Consider the following 27,062-nt stretch of genomic DNA (forward strand, 5'->3'; position numbering starts at 1 on the left):
ATGCGTCGTCCTACGGTCTCGGCGCCGTGTTGCGCCAAAAGCAAGAGAACGGCCACTTCGCTGTTATCGCCTATGCCTCTCGTGTACTTACGGAAACAGAACGTCGATACCCTCAGATAGAAAAGGAAGGTCTCTCTCTCGTCTGGGCATGCGAGAAGTTCCATGACTACGTTTTTGGGATGAAGTTTTGCCTTGAGACCGACCACAAGCCCCTAGTTGCGCTTTTTGGCTCAAAACCCATCGACGACTTAACGCCTCGTCTACAGAGGATGCGGATGCGCTTAATGCGTTACGCCTACGAGGTCGTTTACGTCCGCGGCAAAGAACTGACCGCAGCTGATGCCCTATCGAGGTCTCCCGTAAGCCACGGCGAGACGAATGAGCTCGAGAGAGAGATTGAAGGACACGTGGGTCAGCTGTTATCTACGCTCCCAGTTTCACCACCTTCCTTGGACGAATTGAAACAGGAACAACAACACGACGAACTTTGCCGCCAGCTCCGTGCATTCACGCAGGAGGGTTGGCCGAGCCGTCGCGACCTAAAACAAAACCTTAAGGAATTCTGGCCACATAAGGACAGCATCACCGAAGTCAACGACATCCTGATGCATGGCTTTCGGATAGTCGTGCCCAAAAAGCTACAGGAGTCAGCTCTCCGCGTACTGCACGAAGGCCATTTCGGCATCGACAAGTGCCGTGCGAGAGCAAGAAATGCTGTCTGGTGGCCTACGATTGACACCGACATCGAGAATCTTGTCAAGTCTTGCCGGACCTGCCTCCAGCACAGGACTAACCGGAAGATGCCGCTGCAGCCGACAGAATTTCCTGACAGGCCTTGGCAGCGAGTCGGCGTCGACCTGTTCTTCATTGGAGGAGCATGGTGGCTAATCGTCACCGACTACTACTCAAGGTATCCCGAGTTGGCCAAACTCACGAGCCTGAATGCGAGGGCAGTGGTAACTCACTGCAAGTCAATTTTCGCAAGGCATGGAATTCCCGAAGTGGTCATCACTGACAACGGTCCACAATTTTCAAGGGGACCTGACTCACCGTTTGCAGCCTTCGCCAAAGAATACGGTTTTAAACACGTGACATCGAGTCCCCGGTACCCTCAAAGCAACGGGCTCGCGGAAGCTGCCGTAAAAGTGATCAAGAGCTCCCTCGAGAAGACGGGCGATCCCTACAAAACGCTTATGGCGTACCGGACGAGCCCACTCAAGAACGGTTACTCTCCCGCTGAGCTCCTAATGGGTAGGAGACTCCGCACTACTTTGCCGGCTTCTGCGGACAGCCTAGTCCCCTGCCTCCCGGACAGAGACAGGCTGATGGCATACGAGGCTGAAAGCAGGAAAAAGCAACAGCACCACTTCAACATCCGGCATGGGGCACGAGACCTTCCGGACTTGGACCCCGACACTGACGTATGGATCGTGGACCTTAAAAAATTTGGCACGGTCAAAGAGCAAGCGGAGGAGCCGAGGTCCTACTGGGTCGACACGGAGTATGGATCTGTTCGCCGCAACAGAACTCACCTGGTCGCAATGCCTCAACATTCCAACGAGTTGCAGCAACAAGAGACAGTCCCGCGGAACCCATTATGCACAAGCAGTGACCATACTCACAGCAAGAGTGGCCGGTGCATAATTCCGCCATCGCGGTTGGAACCGTGACCTTTTTAGAGAGGGGAGGATGTGGGACAATCTGCTACACCCGCACGTGTAGCATAGTGAAGAGAATAAAGCTCTCCCGCCCCGCGCCTCGCGCCATGACCTTGACGTCATGCGCGTGGTGCCGGGCAGGCATTCCTTCCAACATCAGAGGATCTATATTATCTTCCTTGAATACGTCGTGTCCACAAAAACAACAGTGAGAAAAGAAAAGTGGGCGACTATGACGCCGACTGCACTCTAAAAAGGCAGTTCTGGCGTGCGCACGAGTTTTCTCCGCGAGATAGCGCATGCACGAGGCAGATGGTTTCGGACGTCTACGAAGGCCGCTGTGCAGCAGGAATGTCGCTTGGGCAGAGACCTCTACATCAGGCGATGGGAGAGCGTCTTACGCGAGCCGTTTATCTCGGTGGCGCATAATACTTCCCCCTCTCAGAGCAACGACACGCGGACCTGGATCATTTTTGGAATTAAAATGCGCGATCAAAAAGTGGGCAGCTGGTCGTCGTTCACGCGAGCAGTGTTACGACGTATGCTGGATTCCACAGTTAAGCATGCTTCGACAAGCCAAACACACGCAAAGGTTGAGTTATCCCACCTCACTTCCGTTATTCCGTTATCAAACCACAAATTCGCCATAATTATGTTATATTGAGAGCCTGACAACATATACAAAAAGATGCGATCACGAAGACAACATACTAATTCTAACGGTGTTAACTATCACACCCTCCTAGGTTTTCCCACACAGGAAGTCATGTGTCCCACATACATCAGCCGGTGAAAATGGCAGACGGCGACCCAAACGGAGCCAGCATGACTTCCAAGCAACTACAAGTCCGGGGATGCCATCCAGGGACGGCGATGCGGCTCACGCGGGAGGAGAAGCTCGGCCTGTGCCTCAAGTCGCGCGACACCTTCCCCAGCCAGCCGACCCTGCTTGAGCTGGAGGCGCCGATAAGGATCTCCGGCCGCATCCACGGCCAGTACACCTACCCGCTGCGGCTCTTCGAGTACGGCGACGTCACGCAGGAGGCCAGCTGCCCCTTCTTCGGGGACGACGTGCACCGGGGCAGGCAGTCCCGGGAGACCAACTGCCGCCTGCTCGCATACAAAATCGAGTACGCGGAGAAATTGTTCCTGCAGCGGAGCAGCCATGGGGGCGCGTCCATCAAGGGCGTCTGCCGCTTCCTGGACGAGTGCAAGAGCCGGTACAACATGGAGTTCTGGAAGACCTTTGCCGACTGCTCCAATAGCCTGAACATTCCTGCCATCGCCGATGAGCCGATCGTCTGTGGCCTCGGGGGACTGTCTCCCGGCCTCCAGTACACGGAGCAGATGAGGGATGTCATGCGACCAACAGACGTCTCCGACATGGGCCTCCAGTGTGGCCGGTCCAACATCAAGCTCTGGAAGGCCTTCACCGACTGCTCCCACTGGCTTCCTATAGCTGTCGTCACCGACGCGATCTTCTGCTGCCGTGGGGGACTGTCTCCCGACCTCCAGTACACGGAGCAGACCAGGCGCATCACGCGGCGAACAGACTTTCCCTACATAATCCTCCATGAGCGACCTGCTGTGGACGGATCCGGACAAGGACGTCGTTGACAGGGGCAAGTGAGACCGCGGCGTGTCCTTCACCTTTGGTGCCGACGTGCTCTCCAAGTTCATCAACCGGCACGACCTCGACTATAGTCTTTAGAAACTACCAGTTCGTGATGGATGATTGCGAGTTCTTCGCCAAGCGTAAGCCGGTGGCACTGTCCTCGGCACCCAACCAGCGCGACGTCTTCGATAAGGCTGAGGACAGGTTGTCTGTCGACCACACTGTCAGGTGCAGCGTCCAGATCCTGAGACCCTCCGAGAAGGAGGCAGACGAGACGGAGATGACTGGGCAATGTGGAGGAGTTCTTTCGTCGAATACGAGAAGCGGGACAACAAAGGTGATGGCGATCACGCTGGGCGTCCTGCGCAATCACTTCACCCTGGGGATTGTCCGGGATCCTTCTCCGGTATTTGTTGTTAAGTTGAACTCGTCGACTTGTGTTGTTACCCGGAGTTGGCCGACTGTGCCAATTTTACAATCCAATGTGTATAACAGAGAAATACCAATGTGTATAACAGAGAAATAACAGAGACTGGCAACTTACCGAGAGATTACTCAACACTATAGGCTGAGCCGAGTAAAATTTCCTGCTGCACACACTGCTCAAACAGTTGCGTGGCGCAAGTTGCAATCAAATACGTTCCCTCACCCCGCCCTGTGTCACCTCCGCTATCCTGGTAGGTGCACGGGCAGATTCAAGTGGTGCAACATTGCAGCAGCCGCACTACAACATGTGGTCTGGCAATGCCCGAATAAACCACGGGCTTTTGGAAAAGTAATACATATAAGAAGCAGTGAGCAGTGGGAGGCCACACTGCTCAGCTCTCTTCCCGAGATACAAGCTGCTGTCATCCAACTGGAAGAGGACTCCGCCTGCGACCACGGCTTCCTGACCGCCGTCTGTTGGGACGAAGATACCAGACTTTTCCGCACGGTGCATTCGCCTTAAAAGGGGTGACAAAGTCTGCTCTCTCTCTCTCTCTCTCTCTCTCTCTCTCTCTCTCTCTCTCTCTGATTCATTTCAAGGGAACGAGTCAACGGAATGAATCGTACGGGGGTCAGAGGGTCTATATTATTGTCCTTGTATACCTCGCGTTTCCAAAAACAGCATTGCAAAAAAAAATTGGCCGCGTATCGGCTCCTTTCGTTGCTAATGTCGACAAAAGACGACAGTCTTTGCCGAAATTTGCCAAGTAAATGCCTTCCTTTGCTTTCTCGCCCACCTCTCATGTTGTTCCTCTTCCATTGCGCTTCTCCCAAGCTAAAGACGCCAAAGGTTTGCCTAAATCAGTTTAAATTCACCGTGTTCCACAGATCCAGGCCAGGTGTGCCGTAGCCTCGATGACGCGGTTCTATAAACGTTTTTACTTAACGTTTATAAAACCGCGTTGCCCTACTCCAGGTGCGTTTCAAGCAGGACGTGGAACCTATCTAGTGGAACCTTTCGTAACTGTTGTCGCTTGATTTCTTAAAATTCCGCCAGAAGCTATAGTGGTGCGGGCGACAGCAGGCGACAGTGTTTAGTTTTTTTCTGCAGTGGATGTAGTACGTACTTCATTTCGCAAAACTCAACCATCTATGAATTTTTTTTTACAGGAGCACTCTAAATATCCCTTGGGTATTATTTTCTGACTTATTGCGTAACGTCTTGTTCTTGTTCAATAATGTTGACAAGTATGAACATATACACCGGACTTTGAAGTTTAGATTTGGCGGCAAGTGAGTATATAAGACTATCGCGCAGACTTCGTTTCACTTTGGCCGGGTGGCTGAATCACGTCACGGACAGACAGACCAAAATTTCTGGGTTTAAGTAGCCCTAGCAAGACCATCGTCTTTTAAAAAAACTGAGCGACTATGACGCCGACTGCACTGTAAAAAGGCAGATCTGGCGTGCGCATGAGTTCCATCCGAGATAATGCATACAAGAGGCAGATGGTTTCGGACAAGCACGAACAGCGTGCTCAGGCCGTTGTGCAGTAGGAATTTCGCTTGGGCAGCGGCATATACATCATATGATGGGAGAGCGTCCCACGCAAGCCGTATCTCGCTGGTGGGCAACGACACGCGGACTTGGATCCTTTCTGGAATTAAAATGCGCGATCAGAAAGTGGGCTGCTGCTCGTCGTTCACGCGAGCGGTGCTACAACGTATGCTGGATTCCACAGTCAAGCATGCTTCGTCAAGAAAGACAGAAAGGGTGAGTTGTCCCACCGCACTAATTCGCCATAATTCTGTTATATTGAAAGCCTGGCAACATATACAAAAACGTGCGATCATGACAACAGCATACTAAGTCTTGCGGTGCTTACGATCACAGCCTACTCCATCTTTACACACAGGGAGCCCAGTGTTCCACATTGATCAGCCGGTGAAAATGGCGGATGGCGACCCAAACGTACCCAGCATCATCTCCATGCAACTACAAGTCCGGGGATGCCATCTAGGCAAGGCCATGCGGCTCACGCGGGAGGAGAAGCACGACCTATTCCTCAAGTCGCGCGACACCTTCCCCCGCCAGCCGACCCTCGTTGAGCTGGAGGCGCCGATCAGTATCTCCGGCCGCATCCACGGCCAGTACACCGACCTGCTGCGGCTCCTCGAGTACGGAGGCGTCGAGCCGCTGGCCAACTGCCTCTTCCCAGGGGATGACGTGGACCGGGGCAGGCAGTCCCTGGAGACCATCTACCTCCTGCTCGCATACAAGACCAAGTACGCGGCGAACGTCTTCCTGCTCCGGGGCAGCCACGAGTGCGCGTCCATCAAGGGCGTCTTCCGCTTCCTGGACGAGTGCAAGAGCCAGTACAAAATGGAGTTCTGGAAGACCTTCGCCGACTGCTCCAACTGGCTTCCTATAGCTGTCTTCATCGACGCAATCTTCTGCTGCCCCGGGGGACTGTCTCCCAACCTCCAGTACACGGAGCAGATCAGGCGCATCATGCGGCCAACCGACGTCCCCTACATAAGCCTCCATGTGTGACCTGTGGTCGGATCCAGACAAAGACGTCATTGACTGGAGCGAGTGTGACCGCGGCATGTCCTTCACCTTTGGTGCCGAAATGGTCTCCAAGTCCGTCATCCAGCACGACCTCGACTTGTCTTCGGAACCCGCCAGTTCGTGAAGGATGGTCGCGAGTTCTTCGCCAAGCGTCAGCCGGTGGCACTGTCCTCGGCGCCCAACCAGTGCGGCGTGTTCAATAACGCTGGGGCAGGTTGTCTGTCGACCACACTATCAGGTGCAGCGTACAGATCCTGAGACTCTCCGAGAGGGAGGCAGACGAGACGGAGATGACTGAGCAATGTGGGGGGCGTTCCTTCGTCGAACAGCGGAAACCGAACAACAAAGGTTGTTGTTGTTGTTGGTCCAAAAAAAAATGGCTCGTACCCACTCAGGGGGATTGGCCAGGAAATGGGCGCTAACTGAGAGAACAGAAAAAACTAATGTGGATTAAAAGAAGAAAAGTGAATAATTACAGAAAAAGGTGAGTATGAGCGGGAGTAAACAGATAATAAGTAAACTGCCAGATAATAAGGTGCGGTAGCAGATAGAGCTAACCAACTACAAAATGAGCACAAATGAATAAGGAAAGGATTGGCCGAAAGACATTCGTGGAAATTATGTAAGAAAATTAAAGAAAGAAGATTCGGCAACGAAGGGGAGGCAGAGAGCGGGAAGGCAAAGGATACAGGCGCAGACATGTTTTTAAGAGCAGCCCGCCATCTTGAATTAGCTGCTAGCACGGCAGACGGCGTGATTCAAAGATGAATGAGTGTACAGCGCGGCAAAGATCCCCGCGGCAAAAACCCAGTACTGTCGCCCCGAATGATAATATTAGAGGAAGAGTGAGTGGGTGGGCCAATTGATTAAAAGGGTTTTCCAAATATCTTTTTCGTAGGGAGGCAAACCGTCGGCAGTGGAGGAGAAAATGTTCTATAGTCTCTAATTCATTGCAAAATACACAAAGGGGTGAAGGGGCCAGATCACAGCGGTACAAATAATAATTTAAATTTGGTACGCCACAGCGAAAGTTAGTTAGGCTAACTTCGCATTCGCGTGATTGGCTAATCCGGCACTTCCAGGAGAACCGGAGGTGCTCGAGCTCATAACCTACGCACGCAGTTTCAGCCATGCTTTTTAGGAGGCCTAATCTGCGAAAACGTGCCGAGGTGAGGAACTGTATGTGCGGCATGATTTCCACCACTGGGCCGTCCAGTGCAAGTCCCGCCAACGTATCTGCCGATTCGTTAATCCAGATGCCAGCGTGTCCAGGCACCCACACCAATCGCAACTCTCGTAGAGATGTAGGCAATAAATAATTGAGGGCTCTACGTAGAGCAGAGCTATTTGGGGACGAAAGGGATGGCGATCACTCTGGGCGTCCTGCGCGCTCACTTCACCCTGGGGATTGTCCGGTATTCTGCTAGGGTATTCCTGCTTAACCTGAACTCGTCGACTTGAGTTTCGGCTCCTAATAACAGTCTATTAGCACGCTAGACCTATTACCCGGTGATTTCCCGGGTGTGTCAATTTAACAGTCCAATGTGTACAACACAGAGTACAGTCAAATCTCGTTGCTACGAACCCCACATTAACGAACTTCTCAAATTTCACGAATATTTTAAGAATCCCCGCCACATTGCCTTATGTTCAATGGAAAAAATATTTCAGAACTGCGAATTTCAATATACTCCGTATTTCAGAATTACGCACGTAATGTATTTTCTTCATTATAATCGAGGAACATCAGTTTTTGCGAATTTGGTAAACTCTCGCGTGACAAAGAAACCGCCATTTCTGCGCGTGTTCTCTGAGTGCAGTAGCTATCATCATCACCATGTCGAGTGCCAACAGGTAGCGCCCCCACAGAGCTGTCGTTTAATGTGCGGTAGCCTAGCAGGCACAGCGGTGTTTGCCTCTTTTCTCTCTCCTTGTGTTGGGTGAAGATGGCCGGTCGGTCGTTCTTCATGCTAATCACGTGTGCGGGTATTTCTTTGTTGTGGGTGATCTTGCTGCGTAGTTTGTACGAGGTCCAAAGATGAATGAAGCTAGCGACAAAACAAAGAAGCGAGAGCACGACGCGAAGGAAGACGACTGTGGTTCACCGAACACAGAAGAAGAAGAGATCGTGTCGAACATTGATGTTTTAGTGCACATGAACAAATTGCGCACTTTCATTGCTCGGTGCAATGACCTACCGATGAGTCATTGCGCAAGGTGGAATATGTAGAGGCATTTCTAATCGGTCGTGCGTGCTGCAGGCGCGAGAAGAAAATATGGGATTTCTTCATATAAAGCTACTTTGAAGTGAGCGCAACATTTTAATTTGAGAGTTTGCGTGTCTGCACACGCGTCTACTGCTAAGTCACATTATTTTCATTCCTAGGTTTTAGCAGTGGCTCATAGCCGCCAGTTTCTCATCACAACGATGTTTCAAAATAACGAACAATTTTCGGTGGTCCAGCGTGATTCATTATATCAAGATTTGACAGTAACCTGTTAAAACGTGTAAATGGGCCCGAATTAAAATTACCTGCGATAAACCCTGGAATTACTATGTAGGCATTGGCAAGCTTAATTTGTACATAATTGGTAAGCAAAGAAAGATAGGCTATGGGTGAAAAAGCATATATCGTTAACCGGTGGCGTAGCCAGAAATTTTTTCCCGGTTGGTGTTATACGCACCGCGCAAAAATCCCAAAAGGAAAAATAGCCTCGCACAAACATGATTTGATTTTCATTTTCTTATCTAATGTTTTTTTTGCATATTGATATACCGATGTAGAGTGTGAACAGCGTGAACGAAAAAAAAAACACGGTTGAAATGAGGAGGGGCAGATGGGGTATGCACAGCTCAGGAAATTTCGGGAGTGTTCCAACACCAAACAACCCCCCCACTGGCTACGCCCCTGTCGTTAACGAATAAAACAACATGGAAGCGTTTTTACGCTAAGAATTGCAATTTCCCCGTCACTAATTTGCCGTCTTTTCATTCGTTTCCCCGTTTGTATAAAAAAAGTCGTCCGGCCTCAAAGGCCGTTAAACGAACGACCACCACGCCAGAGAGAGCCGAGTTTTATTTCGGGCTTGCCGCCGACGCCCGTCCAATATACGCCGTCGTTCATCCCACCGCGGCAACTTTGTTTGCCTCCCACGGCTACAGCGGGATAAGTGGAGCAGAGAGCCGTATCCAGTCGAGGTCTCCGCATAAAAGCGGAGCCATACGCGTCCCTGACCTTGGTAGTGGGCGTCCTGTCGGCGCCACCGGCCCATCGAAAGCGAGAGCTTTCCTTCGAAAAATGCGCGCCAAACAAGAAAGAAAAGCGCGCGTGTTTTGAAGCAGGTCGCATGGTATCGGACGCGTATTTACAGCAAAGGTGTGTAAACCTTTTCATCCGTTAACTTTAATAAGGTCGAAGCCTGTTGTGGGCTGTGTTGCGCATGCGCAGTTGCATCTTCCTGTCGACTGCGCCAATTGTAGGGCCGCTAGCACAGTCCAGCGATCTAGATTGATTGTAGGGTTTAACGCGCCGACGCAAGGCAGGCGATGAGGCGCGCCGTAGTGGAGGGCTCCGGATTAATTTTGGCCACCTGGGGATCTTTAACGTTCGCCGAAATCTCGTACACACGGGCGTTTTTGCTTTTCGCCTCCATCAGAAAAGCGGCCGCCGCGGCCGGGATTCGAACCCGCGACCTCGTGCTCAACAGCGCAACGCCTTAGCCACTGAGCCACCGCGGCGGGTTCAGTCCAGCGATCTACTGGAATCTCCCAGGACGAAGAAATAAGAACCTCTACCCCCCAGCGGTTTCATCTCCGTGGGCAAAAACACCAAAGCGTCAAGGCCTAGACGCCGAGCACATGCGTGAGGCTAATCAAGCTTACAGCATAGGGCTCAGAATGCAACAAAACCAGCATCGAAACCGCATTATGGATGATAAAACACCTGCGAACAATGGGAACCCCCGTGTGTTCCTGGTAAAGATTATATTTGCAGACAATCTTTGAAGGCTAGGCAGGACTAGTGTCACTAAACAGAGCAGCTCTTGCCCAAGACGCCGAGCGCATACGTCAGGCTAGGCATGACCCAGCATTTGCCGCATATTTAGACTCACTTCTGCTGCTGAAATGCTGTTACACGCGTTATCTCTGATCCGCATTCGGAACGATGACAGTCGCACGCAGCCGCAGAGTAGGGCAGACAAGCTAAGCCTACCAGAGTTGACCGACTAAAACGCATAATCAACAAAGTGGCGGCGCCCATGAACTGTTGCAGTGTAAACAAATGTCACGTGGAGCGAACTGACCAATGATCATGGCGGCGGCACGGAACAATAGGAGAAAAGAGTGCCGATACTCCGTACCCTTATCTAGTGACACTAGCCGAGCGCAAGCGACAAGCCCGCCGAGATGACGAGAAACATTTCATACCCTCCTCTATCACCATTTGTAGTGATTTACAACAGCTTTGCTGGACATCCATTTTCGCAGGGCGCGAAGGTGACAACTTTTTTTAAGTGCACCCTCGGTTTCCATTTCTTTTATTTTCTTTTGATTCGGCTACTCGTGCCAGAGTAATCATCGTTTTGATCACAAACTGTGACGTTTGCCTTGAGCCAGCAAATATTTCTCCACGTTGGGTCATACGTACACCCGGCAACAAAAGATTCCGGGACAGGATTTCGACTGTCACAGTTAATGTCTCCGCCCTCTGATGGCTCAGCACTTGATTTGTACTGGTAAGCAAAGCATCACGCTTTAGAGTAGAATTATTATACTCGTATCAGGCGCTTATCCACTAGGAAGCGAAGAGGGTAACCTTGATTATGGAAATCGCGTCCCGGAAATTTTTGTCCCCGCGGCCGTACACGTGTGCGCACCTTTACAACTTTTTCTCTCAGGGACCACAGCACTTTTAACATTGGGTTGTGATCGCGCATATTTTCGTGGCGCAGTCGACAGGGCGATCCGACTACGCTTGCGCGGTCCAGAACATGTCAGCGTGTTACTGAGGCTTAAAGAATGATAACGTCTATGCCGTTAAAGTCTATATGATAAAGTCTATACGCCATGAAATCACATCCCGATCGAAGCTAGTAATTATTTATTTATTTATTTATTTAATTGATCAATTGATTGATTGATTGATTGAATGATTGATTGATTGATTGATTGATTGATTGATTGATTGATTGATTGATTGATTGATTGATTGATTGATTGATTGGGATGTTTAACGCGCCGACGCAAAGCAGGCGATGAGGCGCGCCGTAGTGGAGGGCTCTAGATTAATTTTGACCAACTGGGAATCTTTAACGTGCGCCGAAATCTCGTAAACACGGGCGTTTTTGTTTTTTGCGCGGTATCTTTGAGCCAGCGACGCTATATCAGCCACGCACAATGTCACCTGCTCTATTCCTGGCCACGGAGGTAGTACTTACCACGGAAGCGTAATGCGAGAGCAACTGAAAAACAAATGTACCGACTTTGGTACAGGCTGCGTACGGTCTTAGCCAATCGGACACAGCCCTCTATTATAGTGAATGGCTATGCGATTAGTATATGAAGCAGCTTTGTACCACTTGAGATTTGCAGACGATGTTGAGTGTAATGATTCGAAAGTAATTTAACCAAGAGCAATGTTGAACACACCTGCGCAAAGCACCCTATTTAGCCTGGGTAGGTGAGTGTAACTACATTGGACAACTAGTCAACGTCGATCCCAACTGCTGGAAAAGGGTTATGCGTATGACTAGTACGGGCAGAGATACATTTGGCAAACATTGAAGTAACCAGAACTAGGCTACCTCTGCCAATAAAAGGAAAAGCATGAAGCCAATGAGTACACTCCTTAATCATGTTTATATTTCGATTTGTTTGCGCAAAAAGATAACGTCCTTGTATCGAGTTTTTTCTGCGCATGTTAAAGAACCCCAAGTGGCCGAAATTAATCCGGAGGCCTTAACTACGGTGCGCCTCCTTCCCCACGCGCGGCTTCGGAGCGTAGCGCGCAAAATTTGAATATCAAATTTCGATTTCAGGGTATATTTCTTCACGTGCTACATCTGTCCAGCTCACGTGACTAGTTTGGCAAGCCACCTTTCACCGTCCCGGTAAGCATTCTAAGCATAGTCGAATAGGCTATTGGCTGAGCCCTCATTTGGAGGCTTATATCGCACTGCTTCTTTTTTTTTTCTCAATTTCTTTCCTCATTCATTACGTGATAGTTTCCCTATAAATTATTCGTCTTTATAAACACGGAAACGATATAAGACCGCCGCTTCACGCCGGAGGCATGCAAGAAGCCGAAAGAGGCGATAGAGCACATGTCGGCTGGGTTAAAAAAAAAAAAAAACAGCTGCGGCTTGAGCGGTGTGTTTTTAATGCTGTTGACAAAAACAAGAATTTGCCTCCCTCACCGCTGGCGCCGGAGGTCGTACGAGCTGCTTTTATGAACAATAATAATAGAGAATTAAGTGCCACCGCCGGCGCCTGCCACGACGACCTTGAGGAGGAAAGATCAAAACGGCCCCCCGTGGAGAGTGTATACGCGGGTTCCCAGAGCAGCTGTGGCTTTGACGGGCTGCGTAGCAAACCTCCGCCACGAGGACTTGTTGCTTTTACGGGCGTTGAAAATATGGTGCAGAAAAAAGCGTCGTTATAAGAAAGAGGTCCGAACTGCAAACTGGTGTTGTTGTTGTAAGCGGTATTTCGTTAAAAGCGGGGATGATTTGCTCTTCTTCGCCGCAGTTGGGACCACAAGAAACTTCTAATGAAGCGTTTAATGTTTGTCTTGCTGTCTTGTAGTGGAGAAGAAAGGTTCCGGCCGAAAAATTCAAGCACAGCAAAAAAAAAGAAAGCAGAGAGAACCGTGAAAGCTGACAGTCCGTCCAATCGATAGTCAAACCTTCAAATACCCAATTCGCAAAAACTACAAACCCACGCGACGATGTTTCGAGCACTAAGTAAACGCATTTAGGAACGATCCAAATGCGTGCCGATACGTGGTTTACGAAATAAAGGTGTATACCATTGTTCGCCTTCGTGATCGATGCGTGTATTGTTGTTGTTGTTGTTGTTGTTGTCGTTGTATCCATTTATTTTAGGCAACCAAACTGCCTTGGGTGGCATGACAAAAGGCAAACAAAACTGCCTGACGGGGCAAGGAGCAGCGGGATCATATGGAACAACAATTTCTTATCTTATCTAGAACCGTTCCTTTTTCGAGATTTTCCAGTAACCGTTTTCACACAATGGAAGCCCGGTTTCACGCACCGGGCTTCCATATCTTATCAGAGCTTTTCGGTCTACCAACCGGTCTATCGGGAAATGCATTACTCTTTGACAGAACGCAATCGGCCCCACCAGGAAAGCTTAACCCTTTCAGCCCTGATTTTTGTATTTCATGTAAAACAATGTTTTCTGCGTGTTTTGATAAACTTGAGGGTCCCATGCGCCCACAAACAAAAACGTACAGCTGGAAGTCCGAGTATTGACCCGCCGCTGTGGCTCAGTGGCTAAGGCGTTGCGCTGCTGAGCACGAGGTCGCGGGTTCGATTCCCGGCCGCGGCGGCCGCTTTTCTGATGGAGGCGAGAAGCAAAAACGCCTGTGTGTGCGAGATTTCGGCGCACGTTCGGCCCAGGTGGTCAAAATTAATCCGGAGCCCTCCAATACGACGCGCCTCATCGCCTGCATTGCGTCGGCGCGTTAAACCCTACAATCAATCAATCAATCAAGTCCGAGTATTAACAGCTTAATTTAAAAGGGAATTAATTGGGACATCTGACAAAAAGATTATGTCGAACAGAGGCATCACTTTTGCATATTTTTCTACACTTTATGACTACGTGAACCTACAAACAAAAAATGAGCTTCGTAGTGCACGTATTTGTAGAATTACAAGTTTGGGAATAAAAGTGGGACCGCAATTTTTTTTAAGCATCAGTGTCGTAATTTCGTCTTCACCGCATCTTCTTTGTAGAGTGCAGCTTCAATGAAATGAAACAACGGTGATACCTATCGCAAAAGCCATCATTGAAAAAAATGTTTTTCAAAAAAACTAGCAGTTTTGGTTTTTTGGTTTTGTTCTCTATGCGCCAGAGGAACTGTTGTAAGATCGCGTCAATTGACACCACCAGGGCCGAAAGACCGAAAGGGTTAAGCTTTAATACCCGAGTGGAACCCCGCGCCCAGTCCCGGACAATCCCCTCGAAGAAGTGCGCGCGCAGGATGTCCGTCGGGATCGCGCGCCAGCTGGGTTGTCCCGCTTGCATTCCGTGACAAAGGAACGCCTCCATATTGCTCAGCCATCTCCGTCCCTTACGCCTTTTTCTCTGAGGGTGTCAGAATCTGGACGCTGCCCATGACGCCAATCTCGTCGACGGACAACATGCCCCAGCGTCGTCAGCGTGGCCGCAGTAATCCTGCAACCAACTGGCGCACGACGAAAAACTCGCAACCATTCTCCACCCACTGGTGGTTCCTCCATATGCCCGTTGAGGAACTTGGAGACCCCGTCGGAACCCAAGGTGACGGACACGCCAAGGTCGTTGTCGCCCCAGTCTTGGACATCCTTTCCCGTATCCGACCACGGGCGGTCATGCAGGAGACCTGTGTCGAGGACGTCCGTCAGTCTCTAGATTCGACTGCTTTGTTAAATGGGCTAGAGGTCTGGAGGCAGTACTTCGTGGCAACAGATCTTCTCGTCGATGGTGACAGCGATGTGCAGGCAGCTGAAGCAGTCGGTGAAGGCCTTCCAGAGCTTGCTGCTGTACTGCCGATTGCACTTGTCCACATAGCCCTACACGAGGTTCATGGACGGGCATTCGTGGTTTCCCCGCCGCTGGAAGAAGTCCTCCGCGTACTTGACCTTCGACGCCAGCAGGACGCAGATGCTCTCGGGGTACTGCATGCCCCGGTGCACGTAGCTGGCCCCCAGCTGGAAGCCACCGCACTGGAACAGCCGCACCACATCCGTGTTCTGACCCTAGACGTCACCGAGGACCTTGAGCGGCGCCTACAGCTCAAGCAGCATGGGCTGGGTGAGGAAGACTTCCCACGACTGGACTTCTAGGCCGCCCAACACAGCCTCCGTCAGTTGCGTCGTCTTTGCTGGATGTCTTCCCTGGACTGCTAAGAACGTGGGAATGAGTCTACGTTTAACGTTTAGGTTGGCCTCCGCCAATTCTACGTGCTGATATACGCGGTGCACAGGTTTACGTGAGCACGTAGACCGAGGAGTTATTCGTATGTTGGTAAAGCTTCGAGTTTTGCAGATTTGGTTGAAATTGTCGTTTTATAATAACGAACTAAAAAAACAAAAGGTTGAACAAAAAAACTTCGTGTCTTTATTGAAGGCACGTTCTTTGCTCTCGGATCGGAGTCGAACACCCGCCCACTTTTCGGTCCTGGATTTGAATCGCAGAAATTATTCAGGTCTGCCCGCTGTTTCTCTGACAGGGAGAAATACCTTCATTAATACTCGCAGTCGAGAGATAAGGCTCGCGGACGCTCTCCCATCGCCTGACGTCGAGGCCCCCACCCAAGCGACGCTCCCGGAGCACAACAACGTCCGCACGCTGTTCGTGCATGTCCGAAACCATCTGCGTCGTGTTTGCATTATCTCAGAGTGGAACACGTGCGCACGTCCAATGTGCCTGTCTAGAGCGAAGTCGGCATCATTGTCATTCAGTTTTTATTTTTTACAATGTTGTTATTGGAAACACGACGTCAAAGGATGTCGTGTTTTGGAGTTGGAGTTACTGGAAAAGGATCGGAGTTATTCGCTACGAATCCCAAACTATACACCCATTTTTATGGCAGAATGTTTAGCAATATCTTTCGCTCTATGACATCATCATCATCATCATAATAATAATAATCAGCCTGTCTACGCCCACTGCAGTGCAAAGAACTCTCCCATAGATCTCCAATTATCAGGGTCCTGTGCTAACTGCAACAAATTTATCCCCACAAACTTCTTGACCTCATCTGCCCACCTAACTTTCTGCCACCCCCTGCCTGTTGCCCTTAATGACCAGCGGTTTTCTTGCCTTCGCATTACATGCCCTACCCACGCCTATTTCTTCTTTTTAATTTCTACTAATACGTCCCTAACACGCGTTTGTTCCCCGACCCACTCCGCTCTCTTCTTATGCCTTAACGTTACACCTATGATCTTCCGTTTCATTGCTTGCTGAATAGTTTTGAATTCAAATTGAACCATTTTAGTCAGCCTCCAAGTTTCTGTTCCCTAAGTGAGTACCGGTAAGATGCGGCTGTCATACACTTTCCTCGTCTTCAGGGACAATGGTAGGCTGCCATTCATTATCTGAGAATCCCTGCCGAATGCATCCCACGACATTCTTATCCTTCTATGTAAAGTACCGCAACATGTATCAGAAATCACCACATTATCCGACTCGATTTCGGTTATATCGGCGTTAACTTCCTCTTCCGAATCTCCACTGTACGGCACATTATTGTTTTTTGTTCCAAGGCACGTGTGAAGGAGGTACGTTTTGCTTGGGTCCCTGGCCATACGGACATCAGGGGCAACGAGCTAGCGGATAGTTTATCTAATCTCGCTGTCACAGCTCCCGTTCAATTTGTCATACCTAATCTGGCTCTTTTTGTATCTTCAAGATTAAGACGATATTGGCATTTAGACGCTATTCGTTAAGATTTACTCCTATCATTTGAAGAGTATCACCATTTAAAGTTCGCGCGGAATGTTCATTTTTGTGGTTCTCGGCAATGCGAAGTGACCTTCACCTGTTCAGAACAGGACTTTCCCCTACGGCCTTTCAGAACGATGTGTGCGGTGGCAGGTCCCTAAAACAATCGAACATTTTTTTCTCGCCTGTCGCCATTTCTCGGAAGCTAGACAACTGCTTTTGAAGGGCCCAATTGAGCGTTTGGGGTTGACTCTGTCTGTTCCACTTGTATTACCTGTTGGGGCATCAAATTTGTGGTATGCAAAACGGGATGTATATTATTGCATTCAGGCTTATCTTTCTGTTTCACGTCGCTTGAATTGCTGAAGAATGCGTAATTAATGGCTAGTTGGTGTTTTATTCATAGCGAACTTTCATTTTACGGCTTCTTTCTTTCCGGGATTAAATTCATATTTTGAAGTCGTGACGAATTAATATAAGTGATTTAGCCCTGGCCAATCCCCCTTTGTGGGAAGGTGCCAAAAACTTTAAGGTGTATCATCATCATCATCACTAGGTAAACGCGTCCATGAACGATTCAAATGTGTGCCCATACGGGGTTTACGAGATACAGGTACACCATTGTACTTCTTCGTGATCGATGTGTGTAGTGTCTTGTGTAGAACCGTTTCTTTTTTGCGATATTCAAGTAACCGTTTTGACACAATGGCAGCCCCGTTTCACGCATGCACCGTTTGTCCAGAGATCTTATCAGAGCTTTTCGGTCGACCAACAGGTCTATGGGGGAATGCATTATAGTTTTCTGACAGAACGTCAATGAGCCCACTAGGAAAGCGTTAGCTTTAATACCCGAAATGAACCCCGCGCACAATCCCGTACAATCCCTACGAAGAAGTGCGCGCGCAGGATGTCCGTCGTGATCGCGCGCCAGCTGGACGATCGTCGTTAGATGGCCCTTCAGTTGACCTATGCCCTATTCCCTTCGTTGTAGCAGGAGCAAGGTTTCGTACCTACCAACGCCTAGCAAGAGTGCAGGAAGGGATCATCACTAATTTTGAAGATTATGTCAATTTAAAACATAATTGGAATACCCGTTTTTGTGAATCTCGACAATGCGAGGTCACGTTAACTACCTTCAGATGTCGAGTCCCCCAACTCAACTATTATATGCACCGGGCTGGTCTAGCCTCATCCTCCCGATGTGCTGTCTGCGGTGATCAGGAGACTTTAGAGCACTTCCTATTGCATTGCCGCGGTTTTTCAATGATGAGGCAACGTCACCTTGCCACGCCATTGCGACGAATTGGCCTGCCTATTTCCATGCCCGTACTACTATCTTTTGGGGCCATATCACTGGAATATTGTCACCGAGGGGTGGCTGCAGCCATTCATGCATACGTTTCGGAGACCAGGCGCCTGCCCTGTTAGCGGTGATTCCTGCATGTACTTTTTTCTGGTCCAAAAAGCTCAGTTGTTCCACTCAAAAATCCACTTACAACTTTCAACCAATTCCATTTTCTTTCTTTCTGCGTATAAATAGCGAGGTGTATAAGTTTCCGGTGTTGTAAGCGGGCGCATTAGCCCTTCTCACGCCCAATTCCTGGCCAATCAACCACGTGGATATGAGCCAAGTCACCAGGAACAACAACAAGAACAACTGTCCCGCTTCCGTTCCGTGACAAAGGAACGCCTCCATATTGCCCAGTCATCTCCGTCCCTTACGCCTTCTTCTCTGCGGGTCTCAGAATCTGGACGCTGCCCATGACGCCAATCTCGTCGACGGACAGCATGGCCCAGCGTCGTCAGCGTCGCCGCAGTAATCCTGCAACCGGCTGGCGCACAGCGAAAAACTCGCAACCATTCTCCACCACGTGGAGTTCCCTGAATATGCCTGTTGAGGAACTTGGAGACCACGTCGGCACCCAGGGTGAAGGACACGCCAAGGTCGTTCTCGCCCCAGTCTTGGACATCATTTCCCGGATCCGACCACGGGCGGTCATGCAGGATACCTGTGTCGAGGACGTCCGTCGGTCTCGAGATTCGCCTGGTCTGGTAAATGGGCTAGAGGTATGGAGGCAGTACCTCGTGTCAACAGATCTTCTCGTCGATGGTGACAGCGATGTGCAGGCAACTGAATCAGTCGGTGAAGGCCTTCCAGAGCTTGCTGCTGTACTGCCGATTGCACTTGTCCACATAGCCCTACACGAGGTTCATGGACGGGCATTCGTGGTTTCCCCGCCGCTGGAAGAAGTCCTCCGCGTACTTGACCTTCGACGCCAGCAGGAGGCGAATGATCTCGATGGGCTGCCTGCCCCGGTGCACGTAGTTGGCCCTCAGGCGGAAGCCACCGCGCTCGAACAGCCGCACCACGTCCGTGTTCTGACCCTAGACGTCACCGAGGACCTTCACCGGCGCCTACAGGTCAAGCAGCATAGGCTGGGTGAGGAAGATTTCCCACGACTGGAGTTCTAGGCCGCCCAGCACAGCCTCCGTCCGTTGCTTCGGCTTTGCTGGATGTCTTCCCTGGACTGCTAAGAACGTGGGAATGAGTCTACGTTTTACGCTTAGGTTGCCCCCCGCCAATTCCACGCACTGATATATGCGGTGCACAGGATTACGTGAGCCCACATACCGAGGAGTTTTTCATATGCTGGTAAAGCGGTAAAGCTTCCAGCCTAACAGATATATGATGAAATTGTTGTTTCATGATAACGGAATAAAATCACAAGGGTGAACAAAAAATCAATCTTCATGTTTTTATTGTTGTAGGCACGTGCTTCGCACTGGTGTGGGAGTCATAAGACCGTTCGCGTGGGCGAACACCTGCCCACTTTTTGCCGGTAGATTTGAATTCCATAAATGATTCAGGTCTGCGGGCTGTTTCTCTGACAGCGGGAAATACCTTTATTAATACTCGCAGTCGAGATAAGGCTCGCGGACGCTCTCCCATCGCATGATGTCGAGGCCGCCGCCCGAGCGACGTTCCCGAACCACAACCACGCAGCTGTTCGGTATGTCCGAAACCATCCGCGTCCTGTATGCATTATCTCGGAGGGGAACACCTGCGTACGGCCAATGTGTCTGTTTACAGTACAGGCGGTGTCGTTATCGTTCAGTTTTTGCGTTGTTATTAGACGCAAGACGTAAAAGTATGATACGTGAAAGGACGATGTATGTACGTACGTATCATACGTACGTACATACATCGTCCTTTAACGTATCATACTTTTCGCTATCATACATTGTATGTACGTATGTACGTATGTATGTATGTATGTATGTATGTATGTATGTATGTATGTATGTATGTATGTATGTATGTATGTATGTATGTATGTATGTATGTATGTATGTATGTATGTATGTATGTATGTATGTATGTATGTATGTATGTATGTATGTGTATTGTGGGAACGCGACCTTAGCGCGTTTCCTTTCGTTTGGCTTCGCCGCGCTGCTTGCTCGTCGCGGGAACTTTCTTGCCGAGACCGTCGGCGAGCGGGATGTACCTCCTCGCCGAAGGAGTGTCCTGTGGCCGGTGAGAGCGCGCGGGATGCAAGCGGTGGGAGGTTGGAGCTCGGGAAGTGAGGCGACAGGGCGCGCCTGGTGACCTCCTTCCTTCGAAGATCGGGCAAAAAGTAGGGCGACAATGGCTGTCACCGGCGTCCCAGCGAGGCAAACGCGAGCGCGCTGAGGCGCCCCGGAGATGACTGTTGTCGCGGTGCGTCGAACCTCTCGATTCCCTTAAATTGCCCGGGCGAGGAACTAGATCCTCGCCGTCAACCAGCTAGCCTGCATGCTCTTTGTATGTTTATTATTAAGTAATAAATGTCAATGAGCGAAAACACTTGTCACTTCCTTTGTTCCTTTGAGCCACGGCCCGCCGCGGCTGGCGCGGTACAGCGCGCAGTCGCGGGGTGGGAGATAGCTTGCTAGCTGGGCGTAACGAGAAGACAAAGACTGATTAGTGTCTCTCGTCGCATGGCTTGGTATTGCGTGGGAAAGTAACCAACCTACTTTTACCACTGGAAACCTCACAGTATGTATGTATGTATGTATGTATGTATGTATGTATGTATGTATGTATGTATGTATGTATGTATGTATGTATGTATGTATGTATGTATGTATGTATGTATGTATGTATGTATGTATGTATGTATGTATGTATGTATGTATGTATGTATGCATGCATGCATGCATGCATGCATGCATGCATGCATGTATGTATGTATGTATGTATGTATGTATGTATGTATGTATGTATGTATGTATGTATGTATGTACGTATGTGTGTATGTACGTATGTGTGTATGTATGTATGCACGTATGTACGCATGTATGTATGTATATATATGCAGGTATGTACGTGTGTGTATATGTATGATGACGAGGCCGCCGCTCAAACGAAATTATCGCGGCACAGCCTTCGCGCGCTCTTCGTGCATGTCTGAAACCGTCTGCGTCGCATAGGCCGCGCGCGTTATTTAGGAGTGTACACGCGAGCAAGTGCAATGTGCCTCTTTACAGCTCAGTCGGAGTGATCGTCGTTCAGCCCCTTTTTTCAAAGCGAAAGCCTTAAGTGCCCATTCTGCGCAAAAGCGCCGTTGTTTCTGTTGTGCGGTCGAGAAAATGGCCGCCGGTGTAAATATATATAGAGAGAGACATAGCCTTTACTGAAGCAGGAAGACGCTATGTCAAGAGGGGGAAGCGGGAGTAGAAGGTGGGATGTTTGTAGCTTGGGACATCTGGAAAATGGCAAGAGAGAGAGAGAGAGAGAGAGAGAGAGAGAGAGAGAGAGAGAGAGAGAGAAAGAGAGAGGGGGGGTTGCTTTATTGGAAGAGAAACGAAAGTCGACTCACGGTAATCTCATTCGTCACGTGGGGTGGAGGACGTATGATGTGATCCCTCGGGGGCTGGCCGATCACCGTTTCGAAGGTACTGACAATCATACCATTCGAAAGTGAGGTCGTTCTCGTAGCCGTGCGAGGAGGGCGCCTCCGTCTGGAGCCCTATGGAGCCGCTCGACGTGATTGAGAGCTCGCTGTAGGGCGCGGAGTGCGAGGGGCCAGGCACTGGCTTCAGCAAGAGTTCCCGCGCATTGCGACGATCGGGGCAAGCCTAGAGCGGTCCGAAGTGCATTTCTGTGCTCGATCTCGAGTTTCCTCCACCGTGTTGGCTTGACGGTGGCAGAAAATGGCAACTTCAAATTGAACTTGGTTGGCTCCTTACGAAGGCGGTAGAGGCCCCGTGGGGTGAGGAGAGCAGGCTCACGGCTCTAAACTGCTCGCGCTGGACCGCTTTCTAGAGAGTAGTGTGCAAGTAAAGCCAGCGTGGGAGGTTCCAGTGTACGAGGGTCGCTGTATGAGGAGGAGGCGTTTGGAGGAGGGTTGAAGGTTCTGTAACGCGTAAATTTCGGACAGTGCCAAATTAGGTGCTGGAGATTGGCGGGTGTGAGGGAGGCGCATAAGGGACATCGAGGCGGCAGGGATGGGGTGTATACCATTTACGGTATATAAATATCAACACATCTGTTTTCTCAAGAAATTCGAGGCTGGGTCCGCACAGTATCAGGCCAGTGCTCATCCATCTGTGGTACCTCCGCACGTTGGCGGCGTAGCACAAAAGTTGGCGTAGTTCTTCCTTTCTTCTCAACATACTTGCTGAGGGGATCGGCCAAAAATCGGGACCTTTGAGAGGGAATGTTCCTGCTTCATACAATTTACAAAACTGTCAAAAGTTGTAGAATATAGCTTGCCGCGTGAAACCTTTAACTTGATGGCACGTGAGTAGGCGAGGTGCACACTAGTCGTGCACACTAATTTTAGGGAAGCTGTCGCATGTGCCGGTCTGCTTGCTGGCATCCGCCCCGTAAGACGAAGAAACGCGAGCGAGCAAATCCACCCGTACACGGTGTAGCCGGAAAGAAGGAGAGTGAAGTAATTAGCCCAAAAATACAAAAAAAACGTAAGCGAATTTAAGTGATACAAATGCGAAGTTGCAGCAAAGGAGTTGTTAATAAGTATCGCCACGCTTTCGCCTTCAAATCACGCAAGCAGACTTAACCGCCCGAAGAATTTTCTTTTGTCTGGCATGAACGCAAAATGTTTGACCAACACAGTTAAAACATGCTTTAGCGTTAAAATAAGGCCGTGTCTAGAGTGCCGTCCGACGGTATTATAAGCACTCCACTATATCGACGTCCACCGGCGTTTTGTTGCAAAATTGCCGCGTCTGGCAGTCCATCGGTGTAGATAACGTAAGGCTAGGCTACCTAACCTAAACATAACATAAGATAACCTAACGCACACAAAGAAATAATCTAAAACACTATAACTAACCTAAGGCATACAAATTACGCCTCAATTAAATAATTAAAAAAAGCAACCGAGGCAAACGCCGGTCTCGAACTACCGACTTTGTCGGTCAAGAAGCTAAGACGGATCCTCTACACTACAACGACAGTCTCTTTGGCTTGTGCTAGCCTAGTGTTAAATATTCGAATGTCGTCGGACGGCACTCTAGACACTGTTAAAAACACAATCCCGGACAATCCCCACGACGAAGTGAGCGCGCAGGATACCGAGCGTGATCGCGATCAGCTTTGTTGCTCCGCCCCCGCTGTTCGACCAAGGAACGCCTCCATATTGCACAGTGAACTCCGTCTCGTCTGCTTCCTTCTCGGAGGGTCTCGAGATCTGGACGCTGCATATCAGAGTCTCGTCGACGGACACCCTGCTCCCAGTGCTGCCGAACTCGCCGCAGTACGCGGGCTGCGAGCACAACAGTACCACCGGCTGTCGCTGGACAAAGAACGCGTAACCATCCCTCACAGCCTCGTGAGTTCGCATTATGCCTGTCGGGGGACACCACGGAGGCACCAGAGGTGTAGAACACGACATGGTTGCGTTCTCCGCAGTCCCGGGCGTTCTTGTCCCGATCCCACCACACGAGGCCACACTGGAGACCTATGTCGGAGACGTCTGTTGGTCGCATGACATCCCTGATCTGCTATATGCACTGGAGGCCGAGAGACACTCCCCCGTGGCAGCAGACGATCCCCTCATCGGTTATGGCAGCAATGGGCAGGCGATTGCAGCAGTCAGCGAAGGTCATCCACAAGTCCATGTTGTACCGGCGCTTGCACTCGTCGTAGAAGCCTTAGACGCGGTTGACGAACGCGCACTCGTGGTTGCCTCGGACCAGGAAGACGTTCTTCGCGTACTTGATCTTCAACGCCAGGAGGAGGCAGATGGTCTCCAGGGACTGCCTGCCCCCGTTCACGTCGTTTCCGAGGAAGAGGCAGTTGGCCTGCGCCGCGACGCCACCTCACTGCAAGAGCCGCAGCGAGTCGGTGCACTGGCCGCGGACGTTGCCGAGGATCCTGATCGTCGCCTCCAACTCAACCAGGGTCGGCTGGCTGGGGAAGATGTCGCGCGACTTGAGGCACAGCTGGCCACGTCCATGCGCCTCCGTGAGCTGCATCGCCGTCCCTGGGTGGCCTACCCGGACTGCTAAAAAGCCTGGCAATTATACTGTTTACGTTTTACCTCCAGGTCACATTCACCATTTTTAACCCACTGATTTCTCCGTAGACAGGACTTCGTGAATTTAGAGACAGGAGACGCGGCATTTCTGCCCCAGTGGAAATTTGTATGTTTTTCAAGTTCGAAATACAATGGAAGTATGGGGAAATTGTCGCTTCATGATAACGGAATAGCAGGATAGAGGTGGACGAAAAAGTGATCCCTTGTGTCAAAGTGCGGGCTTCCTTCTGGGGCCGGTGTCATCCCACCACTCTGGCGGGAAAAGAGCTCCCCGCAATTTAATCGCATATATGAATCCCAAAAGTTATCAATGTAGACGTATTAGTAGAAAAGAAATGGTCGGGCATGTAATGCGAAGGCAAGATAACCGTTGGTCCTTAAGGGTAACAGAGTGAGTCCCTAAACAAGGCAAACGTGGCAGGGGGCAGCAGAATGTTAGGTGGGCAGATGAGATCAATAAGTTTGCAGGGATAAATTGGCGAGATCTATGGCAGAGGACCTTGCCCTGCAGCGGGTGTAGACAGGCTGATGATGGTGACGAAGACTGATCAATGTCGGCGTGTTGTTGCTCTAAGAGGGGGAAATACTTCTATTATGCACCCTAGGAACTCTCGCTGCGCAGCCTTCTCGCGCTGTTCGTACATGTCCGAAACCATCTCTAGGAGGGAACGCGTGCGCACAAGTCTGCCCGTTTACAATGCAGTCGGCGTCATGGTTGTTGAGTCGCTTCTTTTGCACAGTTATTACTGGAAGCTTGACGCAATCGGTAGGCACTTCTACTGCTGTAATCTCCGCATTATTCGTTCCCTTTATCAATTCTTTTGAAATGAATCACTTAAAGGAAACGTGGGAATGAAACCACGAACTAATCTTTTTGCATTAAAATACCCGAGCACAACCCAGGAGAATCCCCAAGAAGTGAGCAAACAGGATTCCCAGCGCGATCGTGATCAGCTTCCGATTTCGCTGCATTCTTGGCTTTCTGATCAAGGACGAGCTCGAAATTGCTCAGTCATCTTTGTCCCCTTTGCGGCCATCCCGGGGGGTTTCATGATCTGTACGATGCGCATGAGCGTCTCGTTAGCTGACATTTCGCCTCTCTAGCGTCGCCGTACTCCCTGCAGTACTTGGGCGTAACGAACAGTTCTACCACCTCGCGCTTTGTGAAGAACTCGCAACCATTGTCCACCACCGAGTGCGCCCTGCAAGCGTATATCGAGGAACTTGGAGACCACCTCGGCCCCAACCGTGAACGACACGCATTCGTCGTTCTTGTCCCAGCCCTGCACACTCTTGTCCGGTCCGTTCACAGGAGGTCCCTCATGGAGGCCTGCGTCGGGGACGTCCGATGGTCGCATGATCCGCTCCGTAAGGTCGGGAGACAGCCCCCTTTAACAGCAGAAATCGTCGAAGATAACAGCTACGCGCAGGCAGTTGCAGCAGTGGGCGAAGGTTTTCCAGAGCTTGGCGTTGTACCAGCGCTTCACCCGTCGTGGGAGCCGTAGATATGGTTTATGGAGGCGCACTTCTGGGTTTCCCAGATCAGGAAGAAGTTCCTCGGGTACTTGATCTTGTACGCCAACGGAGGGCAGATGGTCTCGAGGGACTGCTTGTGCCGGGCTGCGTCGTCCCAGAGGAACACGTAGCTGGCCTCCGGATGGAAGTCGCCGTACTCGAAGAGCCTGACAAGGCCCGTGTACTGGCCGTAAATGTCGCAGATCCTGAGCGCCGTCTCCGGCTCGAGCGGAATCCTGCTGTCTGAGGGAGACTTCGCGTGACTTGAGGCCCGGGCAGCGTACCTCCATCACGGTCAGCTGCATCGGCTTCCCTGGGCGGCACCCCGGACTTCTAAGAACCTTAAAATGATGCTGTAAACGTTTAGATCCACCTCCGCCATTTTTGTTCCATCCGCTGGTATATGCGGGACACTTGATTGTGTACTTCAGAATACGAACTTAGGAGGCTGCAGCCCTTAACAGCGCGGGGACTAGTACGTCGCAAATATGTTAATGAAGCGAAATTCTGGCAAAATTGTCGTTTCATGATAACGGAGTAACGGAGTGAAGTTGACAAAAATCAACCCTTGTGTCCAGTGGAGTCGCGTCGGCGACGGCCCACAAGGGCGGTGAGTACAGACGTGCCCTCGGGTTGAAGATTCAAGCCAAAGCGTAATTTATTCAGTGACGTCACACATATACCCTGAGGTTAGCTCCCTAGTGGTATAGAACCTGGTAGAACCACTGAAATCGAAACCGAAACCCCAGGTACTACATGTCCCTTTATTTGTGTGTCGCCGCTTGATCCTGTCCGGAGGCCGGCGTCATCACACCGCTCGCGTGGACGAATGGGCAGGCCACTTTCGACAGCGGAGCTGTTTAATCGGGCCGTAAGTTGTCCAGCGCGAATGGAACACCTCCAATGGGAAAGGAAAAAAATTCCCCGCATTTCCCCGAGGGGAAGAATGTGAAAGTGCGAATGCACGAGTTGAATTTGCGCGGTTCGGTAATGTTCGCGAAAGAGAGATCACACACACACACACAACTACAAAGAAAGAAAGATGCATTTATTC

General features: G+C 50.3%; 1 protein-coding gene and 6 pseudogenes across 2 annotated transcripts in view; 2 read left to right on the forward strand and 5 right to left on the reverse strand.

Moving 5' to 3' along the window:
• LOC144143578 (uncharacterized) overlaps positions 1 to 27,062 on the reverse strand; it is a 133,698-nt gene that overhangs the window by 64,887 nt on the left and 41,749 nt on the right. The window lies entirely within an intron of this gene.
• Positions 2,454 to 4,609, forward strand: LOC144143094 (serine/threonine-protein phosphatase PP1-beta catalytic subunit pseudogene; annotated as a pseudogene).
• On the forward strand, positions 5,651 to 8,317 carry LOC144143095 (serine/threonine-protein phosphatase PP1-beta catalytic subunit pseudogene; annotated as a pseudogene).
• On the reverse strand, positions 14,590 to 15,860 carry LOC144143096 (serine/threonine-protein phosphatase PP1-beta catalytic subunit pseudogene; annotated as a pseudogene).
• LOC144143097 (serine/threonine-protein phosphatase PP1-beta catalytic subunit-like) lies at positions 18,665 to 23,192 on the reverse strand (annotated as a pseudogene).
• LOC144143098 (serine/threonine-protein phosphatase PP1-beta catalytic subunit pseudogene) lies at positions 23,468 to 24,431 on the reverse strand (annotated as a pseudogene).
• On the reverse strand, positions 25,480 to 26,390 carry LOC144143099 (serine/threonine-protein phosphatase PP1-beta catalytic subunit pseudogene; annotated as a pseudogene).

Source organism: Haemaphysalis longicornis, unplaced genomic scaffold (genome assembly GCF_048455015.1).
Source record: "Haemaphysalis longicornis isolate Haplotype H1 unplaced genomic scaffold, Haemaphysalis longicornis Haplotype H1 scaffold_6, whole genome shotgun sequence".
NCBI classification, from domain to species: Eukaryota; Metazoa; Arthropoda; class Arachnida; order Ixodida; family Ixodidae; genus Haemaphysalis; species Haemaphysalis longicornis.